General features: G+C 37.5%; 1 protein-coding gene across 6 annotated transcripts in view; it reads left to right on the forward strand.

Annotated features, from left to right (window-relative positions):
* Positions 1-19,995, forward strand: part of CHODL (chondrolectin) — a 574,497-nt gene that overhangs the window by 240,434 nt on the left and 314,068 nt on the right. The window lies entirely within an intron of this gene.

Consider the following 19,995-nt stretch of genomic DNA (forward strand, 5'->3'; position numbering starts at 1 on the left):
AAAAGGCATTTTGATCTTATCTGAAAAGTTTTAATACTTTAATATGTAGTCATGGTTTACCTGTGTAATTAAAAAATATGTTTATATAAATATTGCTAGAGACTGAATAATCGTATCCCTACCCTCCCTCTAAATTCATATGTTGAAACCTAATCCCCAATATGATAGTATTTGAAGATGGGGCCTTTGGGAGCTGATTAGGTCATGAGAGTGGAGCCCTCATGAATGGATTAGTTTCATTACAAAAGGAATCCCCAGAGAGTTCCCTCTCCTCTCTGCTATATAAGGACACAGCTAGCAAACAACTGTCTGTGAAATAGGACGTGTCTCTCACTAGAAACTAAATCTGTCGATAAATACCCTGATCTTAGACTTCTCAGCTTCCAGAACTGTGAGAAACAAATTTTTGTTGTTGATAAGCCACCCAGTCATTGGTATTCAGTTACATCAGTCTGAATGATTTCAGATACATATATATAAGCATATACACAAACACACACACACACACACACACACACACACACACACATACACACATGGAGAGAGAGTGAGCGTACAAGAGAGAGAGCTTGCTTATTTTTCAGTAATCTTAATTCTTGGCCTATATTGACTCTTTGTCATCTCAACTAAAGTTGCCAAAAGGTTACAGCTGATCCACACCTTTTGTTATTTAACACTATGCCAGTAATGGACTTCTCCATTCTCTGTCCTAGCTTCCAAGTGGAAGAATAATTACATAGGATGCTCAGTATGATACATGAGGACAAATTCAGGGTGGTTTGGTGTTAGGATCCCACTTGTGCTTAAACAAAGACAATGCTGTATTTTGGGTCTTTACTGAGAAGAGAAGTCTATGTTACTTCTCCATCAGACCATTAGCCTCTGAACTTCATTTTTTGGGTTGCATTCTGAGATCTGGATGTCAGACTTACTGATGACTATGCCACAGTTTGTAAGAAACAGTAGGCTCTCTGAAGGCACTGCAGGTTGGACCTATTTCTGTTGCTGTGCATGATGTTTCAGGCACAGTAAGTGTACTGAGCCTCTTTTATTTCGACTAAAACGGGTCAACACTTTTCTTTGCACTTGGCAAATATATAAACAAAGGGAAGTACTTCTAACTGGAAGAGTTTGCTCCAGTATTACAATGTGTACCCACCAAATTCCTTCATATCCATGTTAAAAATGGGCACCAATTATATTAGAATAGGATTTGCTGAAAACAAAACCAGGAACAAAAATGCTTGCAGGAAATGTGCCATGATAGATCTGATGGACAATAAAGAAGAAGGGCTTTTCCTTCCTTCATTGACAGCAACCTTTCGGTGAAGTTATTTCACCATGAACCTGACTTAATATATACTGTGACTCTTTGGGGTAGGAAAATTGTTCCTAGGGAGGTGGAGGATGGAGGACAGATGATTTAAGTGGCACAGAAGAAAGGTAACAACTGCAGCCTGGATCGACCACTGCTTAGGGCTCACAGCCCAATTCAAATTGAGTAAAACAAAGATCCTACTAGTAAGGAAGAAGTAGAAAGGAAAAAGTGACTTTGTAGGTATCTTTAAAAATCTTGGACCCTGAAGATTGTGTTGTGAGTTGTCTTTACACAACTCTGATGATGTACTCTAACAGCCAGAAGCAGGATGATTCTCTGGTGCAGAGTTTATGAATGTCTGAGAAATTGGGCAGTTACCAGATAAGTGGAGGACAGATTTTTATTTCTCCCTGGGTGTCATGAGCAGGTTGCAGAATGAGATGAAAGTGAGCTTGTGAAAAATTGTTATCTTTTTCTCTTAGAAGCTGTAGCAACATCTTGTGTGTGAGGACCTGATATTATTTGATATGAGGTGGAGAACTTGAGAAGTCAGAGGTTAAAATCAATTTTGGGGGCCTTTCCAAAGGAGCCTTTATTTTCAAAGGAGCCTTCCTTAGGCCAGTAATTGAATTGCTCATTTGGGACCATAAATTCTCGATGTGAGAACTGTGGAATTTTCTCTTTACTATGTATGTTTATTTGTCCTGGTGTGGAAATTAGTCTTGAAAGGATGTTACCAGCTAATGCAGAATATTATGCTCCTGAGGGTTATGTTGTCCCTGTAGTTTCCTTTTGAGATACAAGGATGCTTGACCTTTCCAAGGTTAGAAAGAGCAGAGTTTAGAGATCAAGGTTTATATAACCATTAAAGAGGCTCTTGGTATATATCTTCCCTGCCCCCAACTGCATTTTTGGTGACAAACATGTTTTCTTTGCTGCCATCCATCTGGCAGTAACTAGTGAGAAGAAAGTGGTGGGCACATAGACAGACTTCTTAGAAATGGAGATTTAATGATACCTTTGCAATCACCTTACTCTATATGAGGTAAACTCACTAAGAGTTAATTAGTTAGTCTCTACTGACCAAAGATAAATATGAAAAAGAATTCTTTGACTGTTTTAGAAATTTCTGTTTGTGTCCGATAAGAATAACCCTCTACACCTAAAAAATACTTAGTTACAGTTGCTTCATTACAGACTGGAAACATTTAGAGTTCTCCTTTGCCTGCTAAATTGGGAGGCATAAAAAAGAATTCACTTAATGCTAAATTGGAAATATGGACTTGAACTGTACTCCTTTCACCCTCACATGGAAGGTGCTTAGTGTATGTTTAGTAAATGCTGTGAAAAGCATTTCTCATTTTTGGAATGTATTAGTGGGTGTGCATGTGGAAAAATCACTCAGATTAATTAGAATATTGTGATTTAAAAAAAATGCTTCATGGGGGCATATAACTCTGTGGTATGCTAAATTTGGATATGGAATGTCTAATTACAAAGCAATTGATTACTTTTAACTGAACTCTTCTACTGGGAACAAACAGCCTTTACAGGTTTTATGAACCCTGAATGCAGTGCTAGTGTTGGTTGCAACAGTGACATGTTGGAGACACGAAGCTACTTGAAACAACCTAATCTTTGTTTCTTCTTGTGAATAATTTCTGGAAGGAAATGGATTCCCAGTTCTCAGTTGTAATTTAGCTAACATTGGAACCTGATTTCTAGAAAGCTGCAGAGTAAAGCTAGATAATACATTAGCCTCAAAGAGTTTTCCAGATTAAATTGTCCGGGTGCGAAGTGTAAAAACATATGTATTCTGGACATGCAACCTAATTCTGTCACATCCTTGGCTTTGAGTTGCAAGTTAAATATTATATGTCTCTTTGAAGAATGAACTTCTAGTTAAAAATTGTAGATAAAAGACATTTTTTCCCCCATTTCATTTGCTCAGAAACTGTCAAAGAAACAAAACCAATATGTGGGAATGGCTGGGGAGGAGTGAAATTCCTCTTTATTTTCAATGGAAAAGGAAAGGGCTGAATTCCTAAGCCCCAAACTTTGTCACAAACCTGTCAAATAGTATGGAAAGTGGACTGAAATGAGAGAGATCGTGCTTAGTGCCAACCTACTTTCTCTTATTTTTAGCAGAAAACAGTAAAGTGAATGTTAAAGTCTAGAAAGGAACCATGCAACTATTATTCGATTAAAGTGATGTGACCCAGAGAGATGGATGGGCAACCAGCGAATAGAACAAAGTTCCAAACGAAAGAGGGAAATGTGATAATAACTAGTTTCTTACATCTGAGTTCTACCTCCTTGTTAAGAGAGAATGCTGGGAGGAAGAGTAAAGTGAGGGTGAGGTGTTTTCAGATAGTAGCCTAGAGAACTTTTAGATTGAGGCACGTTGACTTCTTAACACAGAACGCTGCAGAGATATGTCCCCAGACCAAGGAGAAAACAGAACTGGTGAAAGAATGATTAAAACAATATCCTAATAAAAATTCTGAAGTGCCCTGATATCTGATTAAATCCTTATGGCTGTGTTTGTGAGGATGTTTCTGGAAGAAATTAGCATTTGAATAGTGGACTGGGTAAAGCAGATTGCGTTCATCAATATGGTGGTCATCATCCAGTCCACTGAGCGCCTGAATGGAGCAAAATGGTGGAGAAGATGGAACTCCTTCTCTCTGCTTGACTTCTTGAGCCAAGACATGGTTATTCTAAACTTGGACTGGTACTTCTACCATCAGCACTCCTGGTTCTCAATGCCTTTGGGCTCAGATTCGAACTGTACCACAGGCTTTCCTGGGTTGCTTGCTTGTAGATACAAATTATCAACTTCTCAGCCTCCATTAAAAAATATATATATGGTTCTGCTTCTCTGGAGAAACCTAATATATTTCTTCTCTGAATAATTGAGAGAAATTGTAGACAAAGTATCAGTAAGTAAAGATTTTGATATCACTAAAAATTATAATTAATTTGACCTAATTGATGTTTATAGAGCATTAGACTCAATGAAGTATAGAATATATATTCTTTTCATGTGTACCTTGAGTGTTCACCAGTATGGGCAATTTGCAAGGCCATAGAACAAGGCTCTGTAAATTTCAAAGAATTAGGATTTTATCACATATGGTCTTTTATCATAGATGAATTTAATTGGAAATCTATATAATGGGATAACCAGAAAATCCCCAAATATTTGTAAATTAAATATTTATTCTAAATATAACATAGTCAAAAAGGAGGTCAAGAGGTAAGTTCAAAAATACTTTGAACTGAGTGATAATGAAAGTACAACATGTGAACATTTGTGGGAAGTAGCAGATTGTTTGCAAAGGTTGACTGCAGTAATTCCTTCTGTCACTTTGTGAATATCCTTTTTGCAACATGACATTGTTCTTCCTCCTATCATAAGATGGAGTTATTTTCTACCTGTTGAATCAGGGTTGGCCTTGTAATTGCTTTCTTAACTAATAAGAGTGTGGCAAAAGTGGTGGGGTGAGACTTCTGATCACTAGGTTGGCCTCCATGAGGTTGAGAGATGAATTGGAGACAGAGATGCTGCAGATAGCTGGCACCAGCCACCAAACATGCGAATCATATGAGTAAGATCATTTTAGATACCCAGTGCTGGTCAGTCCAGGCACATAAATGGTCTCAGGGAAGACAAGCAGAAGAACCACTGAGCTGAGCTCAGCCCAAATTGCTGGTTCACAGTATAACACAGAAATAGAATAGGCTTGGTTTTCAGGCACTAAATACTATAATTGTTTAATATGTAGCATAGATAACTGATATAGAAATTGATACTAGAAGTGGGGTACTACTGTAATAATGCCTAAAATATATAATATTGGTTTTGCTGTGGGTCAGCAATCAGTGGCTGAAAAAGTGGCAAAGATGTGAAAAAAGTGAATTTATTGTTGGAAGTGAAAATATTGACGAAATTTGTTACTGAAAGAAATTAGAAAATAGAGGATATACCTATAAGTTTATGATTGTAGCTAAGAAGATTACCAGGCAAGATTTTGAACTTATCAATTGACTTCTCTTAGCTATATACGATAAAGTATGGGAAGACAGAGAGGAAATAAAATGGGGATTATTCAGTTTGCAGGCAGAATTTAGAGGTGATAAGACCCAGAACTTGCCTGAATGGAAAATAAAATTAATCCCCAATTTGTCCAGAATGGAAAAGCTTCTCAGAGTAAGAGATCGCCTCAGGGTAAAGATCAAAGATGTGACTGTTGGATGTTTTGTTAAAATCTTAGAAATATTTAAAGACCCAGTAAACCCTCTCAGCTAAACAAAAGGGATTCTAAGACTCATAAGGGAATCATCTCACAGCATCTCAACATGTGGCATAAAGGATTTACAGGAACAGACAGAGTTGTTCTATATCTTCAATTACGTGATAGTTATGTCTGAATAGCTGAATATAATCCATGAAATTCATCCAACTGTACATGGAACATTGGTACATTTTATTGTATGTAAATAATATCGCCAAACAGGAAAGTATAATGTAGAGATAAAAGCCACATTTAGAAGCAATTAAAAATGAAAACTTACATGACTGAAATTTTCATGTTAACATACAATCTCAGAGAGAGGATAGAACAAAGACATAAAAATGGTTGTAGAATATATTGTACTAAGGAACACAAAGGAAATAATATGTATTAATTAACAATAATTTTTATATTATAATTTATATTATATATTAATTTTAATTAATTATACATATAGTTGGTGAACCTCAAAAAGGGAAGAAAGTAAATGGCATAGAAAAAGAATATTCAAAGACATAAAATCCCAGTCCCCCTTGTCTGCCAAGGGAGAATAGAATACCTTTGTTAATTTATTTTGCTGAAGATTTACTTTTTTCTTTATTTAAACTCTTGCCCATTTGATATTCTCTTTCATAAGTAAACCTGTCATTACAGTGTTCTAAACAAAAGAACAGTTCTAAGGAATTTTCAGCCTACCACCTTGGTCAGTTGAGTCAGAGTTCATCCAGTTTAACAATAATTATGATTTCTTTTCTTTCCCTTGACCTTACCTGCCTGAAGTCATGAAATTAAATATTTCAGGAGATTCATTTCATGATTGTAGATGGCATTCAGCGAATGACTGAATGGCTGTTCTTGGTTTCCTGTTGTCCATCTCTGAGAAAGTTTCCCTGAGAATAAGCCCTGAATTAAGTATTTTTGTGCTAGGGTATGTGCTATTATTGCCATAAATGTAAATGCTATATGATTGTTCTATTTCTTTCTCTTGAAATTGTACAACCTGACCTTAAGCTCTTCTGTTCTATTACTTTTCTTTCCTCTTAGAAACACTTACCTTTAATCTCCAGGAGGGTATTAGGCAGATTCAATTAAAACTCTGCATGATGGCTCTATAGACAGTCTCTGGGGGAGTGCTAATGCAGAAACCACCAGAGCAGCTTATCGTAGAGTTGCCACGAAACCTGAAAATTAGATAAAGAGTGGATTTACTATTCACATAAGATTCGGAATAGTTGGAGTTTTTATTTGTGCTAGCAATGATGTATTTTAGGGAGAAGAAAATCACTTGAGTTTTGGGAATAGGATTTTACAAAAACTTAAAGTGCTGTGTAACAAGTCAGGGCATTTGGATTCTAGGCTTATGTGCTCATTTACTAACTCTATAGTCAGTGTCTCTGGGACTTCATTTGTGAAATAATTTATGGGACTGTTTTGAGGATTAAACAAGGATATCTCAGAAAAAAGCTTCAGAAATATGTTAAAGGCAATCCAACTATTTGTGCAACTGAATACCTTTGATCCAGAAAGAATAAGGATTTGAGGAGTTCATATAACTTCTAGCAATCTTCCCACCCTTGGAGCTTGTGGGCTTGAATGAGTGGGAAAAAAGCATTTCTGCTTTCCTGGTCTTTCTTTATGTCAGATAATTGAGAATTGTCCTTGATTTTTCTCTCATTCACTAACCCTATCTTTGATCCAATTAATCACGATGCCCCTTAAATATTTCTGGAATCCCTTTACATGCTCCATCTTGAGTGCCATATTTAAGCCATGATCGTAGCTCATATTCAGTCTCCCCTTACTCATTTAGACTCTCCACACTTTCAGAATGATTTCAGTAAAATAAATACTGGATTATGTAGCTTTTCTACTCAGAATCATTTAATGTCTCTCCCATCCCATCCAAATAAAGTTCAAGTTACTTCTTTCATACTTCCTGATATTGTTCTTGCTTCCTTCTTATGTTCATCTGTTTTACTCTCCTCCATGTTTTGCTCACTCAGGACTTAGAAAAACACACAAGGTAGGCTATTAATGAAGTGAAGGAAATTAATTTGAGAAGGGGCCATGGTTATAGAAATGGGAAATAGTCTTATAGAAGCCTTGATCAGAAAGTCAATTTGGATATCTCATATTCTTTATATAAATCAGAATGTCCTTGTCTTTTTTCATAACCACAGGACCCTAAAGCATCCTGGTTGCTGAAAACACTCTGGTGCAAGAAACAGAGACAAGGATACTTTATAAAAATAATTTTTTAAAATTGTAATGCAAACTTCAGGCTGCTTAAATGTAATCAAATAAAACTCAGAGGTGTCAGAGACCTATTTTGTTTGTGAACAAAATGTTTTGGGCTAGAGAACTTTTAATCTGACCTTACTTTTTAGGTAGCTAAATTCTTTTAAATATGCCCCAGTACTGGGACTTCTTGAAGTTAATCTGATTTATTTTTTTTCTTGCAGCAGAGAAATGCCTTCATCAATTAGTACAGACTGTTATTGATGTTTCCAAGAAATTTCACCACTCTTTTTTTGGCAGTGTATTCCAAAGTTTCAATGTCAAGGCCAAGAGTTTCTTCGTTGTGCCTAACCAAGCTCTGTTGCCCTCATTCTAATTTTAGCACATTTTCTCTTATTGTTTCCTTGGTCAAGATGAAGAATAATTTGGTTGACTTTTTATTCACTATGACTCTTCTAATTAAATTTCCCCAAAGGCTTTGCTTTTCCAGATTATACAGTCTTCGTATCTTTAATCTTTTTTCCAAATAGCAGTTCTGAATTTTTTTTTCCTCATTGTATTTTACTTTTTTGCTCTCTTCTAGCTCCTCTCACATTTCTTCACATTCATTTGAACTGTGAAGACTGGACACAGGATTCTGCTACGGTCAGACCACTGCCAAAAAGGAAAGGTTGCTTCCTGACTCCTCTCAAGCCACACTACTGTTCATACATCCTGCTATTCTACTACTTTTTAAACTTTCCTCTTCCAATAACATTATCTTCAAAAGCATTTGTTCAGTATCTGTGTACAGAGCCAGCTTGCAAAAGGAATTCAGATGCTCATCTGTTCCTGTCAGACTGTTGGTAAGAATAAGCATCCTGTGTTGGGAACCATAGGGATTCAAATAGGGATAACTGTAAAACCAAAATTAAGATTTTTCTTGCTGGAAGTTAGAAAGTAAGAGTCTAAAATCCCTTTTTTCCCCCCTAAGTAGGCTTCATGCTCAGCACGGAGGCCAATGCAGGGCTTGAACTCTTGACCCTGAGATCAAGACCTGAGCTGAGATCAAGAGCTCGATGCTCAGCCAACTGAGCCACCCAGGTGCCCCTAAGATGCTTTTTACTTTGTCTAAATTTGCTGGAAATAAATGCAAGGAGAGAGCAGCATAACAAAGGGAGGTATATTTAGTACTGAGCCTTTGATTATAAGTTGGAAAATTCAGTCCAGTCTTTGAATGTTGGGGAACTGCATATTGGTCTCTCAGAACTAAATGTGAAGGCCCCTTCTTGGCTCTGCATGATTTAGTTTGTTTCTTCTGTTTTGTTGCAAAATTGGGGTACTTAGCTTGACTTCCTTGTCTTTTCTGGATGACACTGCTCTGTTCCATGGATGTTTTTCCTCTCGTTGAGTTTCTTCACTTGTCTTTTCTTTCTTGCCCATGAAACAGAAACACTCATTTCTATGCTAAGGATATAATCGCTCTCACTAAAAGGAAATAAAGAGATAGGAAGATTAAAAAAAAAGAAAAAGAAAAAGGAAGGTATGGAGTTTACTAAAATTAGCTACAAAATATTTCTGTCCTTAGCTTTTAGTCCTGGGTATTAGGTATTCCAAACCTCCTGCATCTTAATGATTGTACTCTTAGAGGTAACCAAAGCCAGGTTATGCAGTAAAAATAGGAAAACAGTGAATCCTTGGCTCAAATGGAAAATATGTGTGTTTTGGGACCTTCCAGTCAACTGTACTCAGTTTGCTAAGTGTTTGGTTTTATCATTATAGATACTGAGATCACTCAGCATGTCTCAGTGTCTATACAAATGTTTGGTAAATATGGGGACACATTCAGAAAAGACCCCTTTTCTAAATTAGTGAGCATTTGGAATTCAAAAAAGGTTATAAAAGAATTCTATACTCTGACTTTTGATTAAAATAATGGATTTTGATTAGGAGTATTAGCTTGAGGAAATTCTCATTTATCAAATAAATATGAGCTAAATAAATAAGGAAAATGTACACAAAGTGATAGATTACAGCATTTACTACAAGTAAAAAAAAATTATTATTGTAAAGAGTACAAGTTTAGCTCACTCATAGGAAATTAGCTCATTTTCCTCTTTTACTTTCCAAAAGTTAACAGAGCATGGTTTGAGTCAATTGGCATTTATATTTGTAATTTAGAGACAGTAGGTCTTATCAGGAAAGAGAGACAGAAAATTATTTTCTTACATTTCCATACTTGGGACGGGTTAGATGTTCTTTTCAAATGGTAGTTTAGATAAAAAAAAAAAAAACGTGATTGAGTACTGTAGCAACTATATCCAGTGTAATCATATTTAGAATTCAGGAAATTAAATGGAATTACTGCTTTTTTAAAAGATATCAGTGGTTGTGCTATAAATACTATTATCAAAACCTGCAGTGGTATCAATACTGATGTCATGATTGGTGGACAGTGAGGAGATGTTGATAGGGGAGTGGTGATTACGGGGTGAACTGTTGGCAGAGAAACCTGTTCTGTGTTGGATGAGGGAGCAGGACGTAGTATGCATTATCCATTCTTCAAAATGCTGCTGTCAGAGCCCTGCAGGGAATTCTTCATCTTCATCTGTTCCTTTGTGGCTCAAACATACTAACTGCTTTGTGTTAGTGCTGGCTTGTTCTTCAGCCAGAGGCTTTAGACTCTTAGAATTGATAGATTAGACTCCTGGATGTGGAGGAGACGTTAGAAAGCCGGTAATCCAGGGGCACCTGGGTGGCTCAGTCGGTTGATTGTCCGACTTTGGCTCAGGTCATGATCTCACAGTTTGTGGGTTCCAGCCCCGCGTCGGGCTCTGTGCTGACAGCTCAGAGCCTGGAGCCTGCTTTGGATCCTGTGTCCCCCTCTCTCTCTGCTCCTCCCCCACTCATGCTCTATCTTTCTTCTTCAAAAATAAATTAAAATTAAACACACGCACACACACATACACACACACCCCAAAAACGGGAAATTGTTTTTCTGGGGTCCCACCACTAAGTATCACAGAGAAAGGCATAGGATTCTGGTTTCTTGAGCCAAGGGCTTGCTTTACTCTACCAACTATAAAGTTTCACTATTATTTACTTAGTGACAAAATGTGAGCATGGAGGACAAATAGTTTCCATGATATTTATAAAGAAAGTATTTCCATTAATGCCCTATTTTCAGTACCGGTCTCGCCTCTGAAAGCCTTTTTATTTATTTATTTGTTTATTTTTTAAAGTTTATTTATTTATTATTGAGACAGAGAGAGACAGAGCATGAGCAGGAGAGGGACAGGGAGAGAGGGAGACATAGAATCCAAAGCAGGCTCTAGGCTCCAAGCTGTCTGCACGGAGCCCAAGGTGGGCTGAAACTCGTGAACCATGAGATCATAACCTGAGCTAAAGTTGGCTCTTAACTGACTAAGCCACCCAGGCACCTCTAATACCCTTTTTAAAATAACATTATGCCATCCTGATCACTCCCTTGAGCTTGGTTCTACCAGCATTCATATAAAATTTACTTTTTCTTTTCTCATTGCTGTACTCAGATGTTAGTAATTATTAGCAGTTGTTTTAGAGATACACAATTTATTTCCCTGAATGGAATTTAAGGTCACAAGCATGTGGCCTTTCACCTGTTTTGGTTCTCCCCTAGTTGAAACGGATCCTGAAACAATGCAAAATATGTTCAGTATGTATATATTTACACACAAATAAAAGGAAAAAAAATATGCTACCACTTATCATTCTAAGATTAAAAAGCTCTAATGACTTCAAGTTGAAATTACCTGTGTGATCAGTTTTGCTTCTTAGTTATCTCAGGGCTGATAATCAGTCTGCACGTATTGATAGGACCTTACATGTTGGTAAACTATTCATGTATTTCTACACTGTTCCTAAAAAGCTACTGTATCCCCTCCAACCCTGGGCCCCATCCCTTCCCCTCAGGGATACCCTAGACTTCTCTACGATACAGCAAACAAAGGGTTAATGCCTGTCAACAGTGTTATCTCAAGACTGCACAGCAGGACTACTGATAGATCTAAGCTTATTGGATTCAGAATATTTTGGGCAAGTTGACAAAACCCTGTCTCTTATAAGTGGCATGAATTTTTCTGTGTAAAACCTGAGACTAATCACTGAATAGACACTCCAGTTGCTCAGCCAATGTGATTTGTTAAGTTCTTCAGTTAAAGTTTTGTTGGATGATAGATTAAATGGCTCCTTGAATATCAATATGGCCAGCATGCAACACTGCTTTCAAGGCTCTGTTGACTGCTTTGGCCATATTCAATAACGTTTTCTTATTTTTCAAATCCTGGAAATATTTTCCAGTCCCCATCTTAACTTTTCTGAGACATTTGATACAATTGACTGCTCCCTGTTGTGAAACTAATTTTTTTTTTTTTTGGCATCTCAGAAGCCACTGTATTTTTGTCCCTGTTCTCACCAACTGTTACTTCTGTCTCCTTCATTAGAATCTCCTATTCTGTTATCTCCTAAAACTTGGTATTGTTCAGAGTCTGCTCTTGCTCTTTTCCTTCTCTTACGGGATAATCGGCTCTTGTCCCTTTCCAAGACTGTAACCTAGTTGGCACACTGATGGTTCCTCAGGCTGTCTCTCCTCCGGGTTTCCCTTGTGCAGTGTTCCTCCTGCAGTCCCTCCTCATTCTCCCAGACCCGAATGCTTTTCTCTCCACACCTCTCATAGTCAATTCGTCTTTAATAAATAATTATTTATATCTCTTAAGTTTGTACTCTCTTTTCTGTTGGGTTTATTTCTGAGATTAGTTCAGACCTTCATCTTTCTTTTATATTTTACTTCCTGTATTATTTCCATAACCCTCAAATTAAAGTACAGTATATTTGCTATTATGGCTCTCTCCTTTGTGAGCAGACCATGAGCTTCTGGGGTACAAAGATTATGCCTTTGCCAGCCTGTATTCCTGGTGCCTATTAATGTGTGCTACATATAGGTGCTCCTTCAATGCTTGTTGAGCAAACCGTATACTGTATCTGAGTGTTCACTTTCTTTGGGGGAAATTCTTTTGCCTCTTTCCCTTTGCAGAAGACTTCAGTGTTGTTGCAGCCTGTTCTTCTACCACTTCTTTATGTCTGAGAATTGAACTCATTATCTTTGATTGTCTGTATCGCATCAGTTCAGCTAGAGCTACCTAAAAGCCAGTTTGGCCCGCAGTGAGCATCTTGTTGTAAATGACCAGCTTTGAACGGTTCCCCTGGGAATCTAATCAATCACTGTGAGGAGGGACATCTTGTACTGTTGCTTTCCAGGAAGCCGCCAGATGGCTCATAGAAAAGCATCCTTATTTAAAATCCTTTCAGAAGTGTTCAGGGAAAATGTTGTGGGCAAGTATTCAAACAAGATCAGTAAATGAAGCAGTGACTAGGGAAAGGAGATCATTTAACTTACCTATCCCCAGCTGATCCTTATGCTTGCTTCTGAGCAGAAAGAAGTCTGATGTACTGACTCATCACAGTTCCTAAACTTTGATTTTTAATCCTTAAGAGGCATTTCCAGTGGGCAGGCTATAGACACATCACCTAACAAAACCTTTATAATATGTCTTAGAGATGGGATTATATTGCTAATGTAGTTTTGTTAAAGATGAATGGATGGGGGCGCCTGGGTGGCGCAGTCGGTTAAGCGTCCGACTTCAACCAGGTCACGATCTCGCGGTCCGTGAGTTCGAGCCCCGCGTCAGGCTCAGGGCTGATGGCTCAGAGCCTGGAGCCTGTTTCCGATTCTGTATCTCCCTCTCTCTCTGCCCCTCCCCCGTTCATGCTCTGTCTCTCTCTGTCCCAAAAATAAATAAAACGTTGAAAAAAAAAATTTAAAAAGATGAATGGATGGTAACACAGACCTTCTCAAATATAAATAAGCTTTGGATGATAAATACTCAGTATATAAGAGCTCATAAAAAGAATGGACAACAGTGAATGGACTTATTTGGAGAAGAAGAAAGGGACCAGTGTTTGTTTCCCCTAAGGTTTTCATTGTTTCTTCTTCAATCTTTAATGTGACCACATCAAGAGAGCTGGAGATGTTAGAAAGAATTGGAAACAAGACAAATTCAATTCCATAAACAGACGTTTCTAGGAATTTTCCTGGTCCTGGGTAGAAAAAAAACCACACCAGTAAATTTTCAGGGCCTTCCAAATGTGGGACCATATTACCCTTAAGGTCAATGGGTAAGTATCCAGGGAACTATTTTCAGGGGCCTGGGAAAGCATAAATAAATTGCCTTTTCTCTGTATGATTCTAAAAAAATGTGTACTCAAGAATATTTATCCTCTTTTAAAGGTGTAACCTAAACTTTTTTTTTTTTTTCACTTTGGAGCACACAAATAGCTAAGTAGCTTATTTTTTCCCCATAAATTGGACTTGTGTTCTCCAAGGTGAAGAATTGAGAATATAATCAGTTCTGTTTCATTTTGCTGGATGAGAGTTCAGGTTTTAATTTATTCACATATTTGATCAGAAAGCAGTTTTCTCATGAGCTAAAGGTGGATTTGGGTGGTGATTCTGAAACATGAATTCTCTAGATTTCTTCCAGAGGTCTGGTGCAGATGGGCAAACTGACCCTGAGGATGTGTCTGTGCTATCTGGGCTGGGGTGGCTCACTGGCCATCTGTGAGTAATTATGCATAATATCAATACCTGGGCATGGGGAGCTGTTCTGCTTCCAGATGTGACTGCTTCCAGATGTGAGCTTCTAGAAGGAAACTTTCAGAAAAACTGGAGAGAAGCCCAGCTGAGAAAGTAGTATTTTTTTCCCTGAAATATGGAAAGCTGTGAGAAAATATATTATCACAAATATAGTGAATAGTTAAGAGATCAAGTGAGAATTGTTAAGGCAACAAATGTAATCAACTAATTCTTCTCTCCAAAAGTGTTGAAAAAAAGGTTTACTTAATTCATTCTTTTAATCAAATTGAATGTGTCAGGGATTCCATTTTAGGCATCCATGGCTGTTTACTACAGAGGTTATATCCCCAAATTGAATTAGTTAAAAACTCTTCTAATTTACTAACCTATTTGTGAAATAGGGTTTTATGGGTATTGACATGGAAAATGTCAGATTGGGAAAATTCCAGAAGATGGAACTGTCATAATTACCATCTTTCTAACCAGAGAAAGACCTCTTTCTCCTTTTTTTCCCCCTCTGCCTCTGGCTTCAGCATCTTTTTATTTTTATTATTTAATTAAAAAAATTTTTTTTGAGCAAGAACATGGGGGAGGGGCAGAGGGAGAGGGTGAGAAAGAATTCCAAGCAGGCTCTATCCCCAGTGTGGAGCCCGATGGGGGGTCTTGATCTCACCACCATGAGATCATGATCTGGGCTGAAATCAAGAGTTGGGTGCTTAACCAACCGAGTCACCTAGGCACCCCGGCTTCAGCATCTTTTTAAAGCTTCTACTGTTATACCACCTAAGGCATGGCACCATGCTGCTCTGTCTCTCTTATGGTGATACTATCAAGCCACCCATTTATGACCTTTTGCATTAATGCTCAGAGAAAAGCATGAAAAAAATAAAGAGCATTTGCTTAAAAGGAAATCACTTTATATTTGATCTGTTAATGGCTTTTATTCTCCCACCAATTGAAACAAGTTGCCAAATAATCACAAACATCCATAGTTATGGGAAGATGTATTCAGAGTGCATAATCACACTCTGTTATTCGTCTTTGACTGTGAAAGTATTTAATCAAGAGACTTGTTAAATCAGAGATTACGCAAATTAACATAACATTCATGTTTTGAAAGTCTTTCAAGAGATAAAAGCTACCTTTGAAACTGAAATAAAAAAATTGTCTTTTATATAAATCAAATCCATCTCATTTAGAGAATGATAGATATATGTGTTTCACATTTTACATGTGAATGACCTGCAAAAAGCCATAAAACTTTCCTAAGCAGAATAAAAGGGAATTAAAACTACAGAAAGAATATCTGTAGAATGAATACATATAATACTCAGATGTAAGCACAAACATACTTAAAATGTAAACGTGAAAATGCCTGAACCAAAGAGAATTTATTTCAGTTAAAAAAATAAAGAATCCCAACAATTTAGTTCAGCAGAGGTCGGTGGTGGTGACCTAGTAACGATACTATAAAGGGGAATGATTTTTTTTTCAGAGTGAGTGGGTGCACTTATTTGTGGGTAATGCTCTCTTTTATGTAATAATTGGTTCCAGTCTGTTTCATTGTTTGTTTTAAAAAGGTTTGTTTTGAATTCCTTGTTTCCAACAGGTTGAGGATTATTTTCCAGACAATGAATTCCTGGTTTAACTATCAGTGATTGTCTATAAACATTGTCAAAATCTCACTCCACTTTGTGGTCCAACATAGCCAATGTTGACTGTCAGTCTGGAAGTCTTAGATAACTTTTGGTTTGCTTGATCTGTTTTGATCAAGTTAACCAGATAGGTAAGAATTGCCATTTTTAAATATGTGCCATGGTGCCACAGATGTGTTAGGTCAGCAACTGCTGATTTCCCCCTTGTCCTGTTTAGCATTTTCCTTTGTTCGTGTGGACAAATGAAATAGAAGCCAAGAACATCTGGAAACGATCAGTAAACAACAGTTTGAAAATTTCTGCTTCATTTAGACTCATACTTCAGAAAAGTGTATTGATAGAATAATTAAATGTACATTTTAAGTTCATCTGGAAAGTTTATCCACTTGACATCTCTAAAATTATTAATTTCCCACTTACATTGTCATTGTCCTAATTAAGCAATAATAATTCTAAGCACCCCTTCCTCTTCAAAACATATATGAGCAATTTCCAGGCATAAGAATTTTTTTCCTAAAACATAGAATGGAGGATCCTGACATTCTCCACTTCATAAACTTCCAGTCTTTCAATGGTGTACTGAAAAATTTCAAGTTCTTTAATTTCAAATTTGACATTCACCATGTGCTGGAATCCATCTGAACTTACCTCTGTCTCATCTTTTGACACATTATGTAGTCCAGCCACTTCTTTCTATTTCAGTTGAACATGCTTTTTGTTTGCTTCCTTTCTTCTACCTCCTCTCCCTCTCCTGCTCTTTCCTCATCCTCTTCCTCCTCTCCCAGCCCCTCTTCATCTACTTCTTCTCATCATTATTGTTATGATGATTTTAATTTCTGTTGATGGATTATTCAATATTCAGATGCTGCCTCTGTCACTATCTCCTCCATTACAACAAATTGCTATTTCTATGGGCTCTCTGTCGTACTTTTTCATACCCTTACAATGCAGTTGTTTTAATTTTTAACCTAGAGATCGTTGCATATCACTTTCTTCTGCTAGATTTTGAGTTTCTTGTGTACAGGGCTCACATCTTAATTCACCACTGCACCTCACAATGCTTAGCATAGTGGGATTGTGAGAGGAACACAACATCAAAAAAGAACAAGACAAAAATAAGTAGAGGAGATTAAAAAAAAATAGGTGAATGCATGAAAGACCCAGGGTCACCTTGTTACAAAAGAAAAAACTGAGTCACATGACCAAGACATTTCAGATTTAAAATTACTTAATTTTTCTATTAAATGACAGAACTATAAATGGCTATCAAGGGAAGCTCCAATTAAAAAGTATATCTAGGAGACTGGTTTTGGCAACAGAAAACTGGGCCAGGTAGACTGTGGTTCTGATACAATATGGACATTTTTAAGTTCTTGTATATTCTGTTATTAAATTTATTTCTTTAAATTTTTTTTTAAAAATGTGTAATTTCTTAAACATTTTAATATTCTGTGTGTTTTATGGAATTCATATCTGTGTATCTGTAGTTATCTTTCAGAATCCAGTTGGATAAGAACTGATGGAGAGATGGCACCCAGAGTCTCAGGCAAAATACTTAAGACTTGGGCTCATGCCTCTAGTCTTGAATTAAATTTAGGAGGCCCTGAAGAAATTTGTTTAGTCCTGGCAGTGATAGCAGAAATACACTTTAAAATTAGGGCCACAGTAAATATTGCCAAGAAGAGGAGGGATTTGAAAGGGGTACAAAGAACTGGGCTATCAGGAGCAGAAGAGAGAAAAATTGTCTACCTCCAATATTTCTTACAGTTTACAAAGTCTTTTTGATTGACCTATTCAGATGGAAGGGGTTGAGTCCTCAATTGTCCATCTCTTGTTTCTCAGATCACCTCAACGACAGGCAGAATACTCAAAGTATGGGTTATGATCAAGAGATACAGGACTGGGTATAAACCTCTGAATTGGGTACTTTGCCAGTTGGTTGTTTTCTCTGTTTTCCCAACTACAAGGTTTGCTCACAGGCTTTCCCATCATGTTATGTAGAGTCAGCGTAATTTCTTTGTTGAGAGGAAAAAAGAACCTCAAGGAGGGTGATTCTTCAGGTAGTTGGCTCCTTAGTAAATCCCTGAAATGACTCCTTCTCAATTGCTGCTGATTTTTATTTGTTCCACTTCAATTTTTGATGGTACAAAAACACTCAAAGAACTCTTTGCCCTCAATACTGATAAGATTTATTTTTCTCTGAGCTTCTTCATGCAGTCAGCAAATAACTTTAATTATGAAAGTTTTATTTCTCCAACTATTGGGGTATTTATGCCAAAGAATTGTACCAGGACACTATTAGTATGGTGTACTTGTTAATGGAACAAGTGAGTATTTTTTTAAGTGACTGTAAACCTATGGTCCCAAGGGGAATTATGTCTTTTTACTCTTCTATACTTAAAAAAAAATTCTTCGTCTTCCTTGTACACCCTGTAATAGCCTCTCCTTTGTGAGGATTTTTGATCCTAGCTTATTTTCTTGGCCCTGTGTTTCCCGTCACAGCTTTTTCCAAGGAGCCTGCATTTTCTTATGCGAATGGAGACTCCAGGACTTCCCTCAAGCTCTAAGATTTGCTGAACTGAATGGGCCTAGTTCGTTCCACTGTGTTCTTAAAAATGTCTCCTACTTATTAACAATGTTACTGCTACTTGTGAAAGTACCTCTCCTTTCAACAGGACCTGTATGTTTTGGGATTTGGAGAAGGGAGAAGGAAAAAGAAGTGCAAAGGTAGTCATTCTTTCTGAAATAAGATCTTGCTCTGAGCAATATCTGACATAATTCCAGTGGCCCAGGGCCAATCAGTCAATGAATCAATGTTCAAATATTGAAGAAATATTTATGCGCCTACTATAGATCCAAAAATTGCTATTTATTTGAAGGGCAGAATCATAGTGGGACCAATGCCTCACTCGTTACTTGACACACATCAGCTGGTCACTTCATCATGCAGTTCAGTTCAAGTCCCTTCAGAACCCATGAGTGGACTAATGGTCTGTGTTAAAACAATGCTTGTCCTGCATAGTTGCAGGAATTCTGAATATCTCCATGTACTCCAGTGGCAATGTCAAACAGCTTAATAATTCCTCCATCATGAGGCCTTTTTGCCTTTCTCTCAGGTCGCTTGGGAACATGTTTTCTCTCAAGCTTTGGCAGTTGTGTGTGTTTGGTTAGGGAGAGCAATGGAGCCTCTTCCATACTCTTGCCCACTACCAGGGACCTGTCCATAATTTTGTGTTACCAGCCCCCTTTGCTATTAAAAGCCAGGGAACTTACCTATGTTCCTGACCGTCCATACTTTGCGTGGTGTTAAAAGTGTCTTTTTTCCATGATTTACTATTGCCTTTCTGTACCCAGAATGGTTTGTATGAAAATCGAAGATATGACACATAGTACTTTCTTGGCACATAGTTTCTTCCTCATTTGCATGAAAGGTGGCCGGAATTTGTGTGCTTTTGTTAGCAGTTCGTCTTGGCTCCAAACTATGAGAAGCAGGAAGTTTTTTTTCCATTTTATTAGATTCCCCTATTTTTTTTCCTTTTAGTCTCAGAACTTCTTTGTACCAGAACCCCTCTGCCATTAGGCATGTATATCTCAGCCTGCTGAGAACTCACTTTAACAGATCCAGTCCCAACTTTAAGTGACATGTCTAGGACTCTGCCTATATATGCACAGACAGGGCAGAAGTTCAAAGTCTGGGACCTGTCTTCTGTTGCCTGTCTTTGAAGGAAGACCGGGTGCTTCTGAGCCCCACACGTGGGTTGGGTTCTCTGTAGCTGTAGATTATCCAAAGCTCCCCATTCTGCCAGCCTGTCTCCTTGCATGATTTAGAGTAATCTC

This window comes from Prionailurus viverrinus, chromosome C2, assembly GCF_022837055.1.
Source record: "Prionailurus viverrinus isolate Anna chromosome C2, UM_Priviv_1.0, whole genome shotgun sequence".
In the NCBI taxonomy this organism is placed as follows: Eukaryota; Metazoa; Chordata; class Mammalia; order Carnivora; family Felidae; genus Prionailurus; species Prionailurus viverrinus.